Source organism: Microtus ochrogaster, chromosome 4 (genome assembly GCF_000317375.1).
Source record: "Microtus ochrogaster isolate Prairie Vole_2 chromosome 4, MicOch1.0, whole genome shotgun sequence".
Taxonomy (NCBI): domain Eukaryota; kingdom Metazoa; phylum Chordata; class Mammalia; order Rodentia; family Cricetidae; genus Microtus; species Microtus ochrogaster.
In genome coordinates, this window is record NC_022011.1 from 285,477 (window position 1) to 287,005 (window position 1,529).

The window sequence follows — 1,529 nt, forward strand, 5'->3', positions numbered from 1 at the left end:
GTGTTTGTGAGTTTAAGCATGCAGCATGTGTGTTTGTAAGTTTAAGCATGCAGCATGTGTGTTTGTGAGTTTAAGCATGCAGCATGTGTGTTTGTTGAGGGCATGTGTGTTTTTGAGGAGTGCAGAGGGCTAGAGGCCACTCCTTAAAGTTAGTTGAAAGCTGAGTGTCAGGCAGTTGGCATGACAGCCAAGGTGACTGGACACAGTGCCCAAACGAACAAGTGTATAGAGAAAGCAGCCCATTTCCACTTGTTTCTGATTTTGAAACTACTGTTACAACTGTTTTGCTTTTATTTACTGTTTACTTATTTTGTTTGAGACAGGGTCTTGCTTTGTTGTCCATGTTGGCTGTGAATTCTTGGGCCCAAGAGATCTCTTTGCCTCATTATAGGCATGTGCCACTATGCCTGGGTTGAAATTTGCTTTTAATTTTAAAATTCCTTTTTAATGCCATATAGTTTCCCAAGACCTGCTTTTTGCAAATAGAAGGGCAAGGGGGCTATGAGCAGCGATGGCGGGAAGCGTTGGGTGCTGATGAGGCACTGACTCCAACTGAAGCTTCACCGCTCTCTGGGTCTGCTCCTGGTCTTAGCAGCCATAGGTTGGGAATTGCCTCACACCGCTGAGGTATACCCCCCCACCCCAAACACACAGTCAGAAGCAGAACTAGGAGACATAAAATGCAAACTGGGGTCAATCAACACCAAACAAAGCTGACTGGAAACAGACTGTGGGGAAAATAATGCTGCCTCAATTGGAGGCTTCTAACAGTAAGTTCAGGAAGCCTAAAATAAACATATGCAGTTGAGCCCTTCGCAGAGACTCTCATACCAAACTGCTGCTGTGGCCCAGAGGACTGAAGCCTTTAATACCCCACAGTCATGACACCAGCCAGGGTGTGGTTCCGGAGTGTTATGTGGAGGAGGGACAGAGAGCATTCCACTTTGCAGGCTGTGGGCTCTGGAAAGCTGGGTTAGTTAGTTAGTTTTATTTATTTATTTTTTTTGTTTTTGCTTGTTTATTTTTAAGACAATGTTTATTTACTATCCTTGACTGGCCTGGGGCTCACTCTGTAAAACAGGCTGGGTTCAAACTCGTAAAGATCCACCTGCCTCAGCCACCCTACTGCTGGGATTGAAGACTGCACCACAACTGGCCTGAACAAAGTCGGGCTACAGTTTCTCAACATAAACACTCCTGTCAGTCAAAGTTAATAGCTACCATTTGTGGGACACAGTAGACTTCACAGAGCACACATGTGCACATTCCTTCCTGGGAGTCTCATAAAAGCACATTCATGTATTATTATGGCTGGTTTGCAGGCAAGGGCTGAAGCTCAGGAAATCAGCAGAGTGACTGAAAGGGCACTGATGTGTGCTTGTGTGTGATAATTATATGGCTAGCTTTAGGGGCTCCAGCAACAGCTTCACTGCCTTTGTTGTCATGGAATGTTCGTATGTGCTCTCCATATGTGACTGCGTGTTCGTATGTGCTCTCCCACTGTGACTGAGTGTTCGTATGTGCTCTCC

The 1,529-nt window shown here is 45.6% G+C and overlaps 1 protein-coding gene across 1 annotated transcript in view; it reads right to left on the bottom strand.

Moving 5' to 3' along the window:
- Nucleotides 1–1,529, bottom strand: part of Ednra (endothelin receptor type A) — a 65,187-nt gene that overhangs the window by 6,748 nt on the left and 56,910 nt on the right. The gene's annotated exons all lie outside the window — the stretch shown is intronic.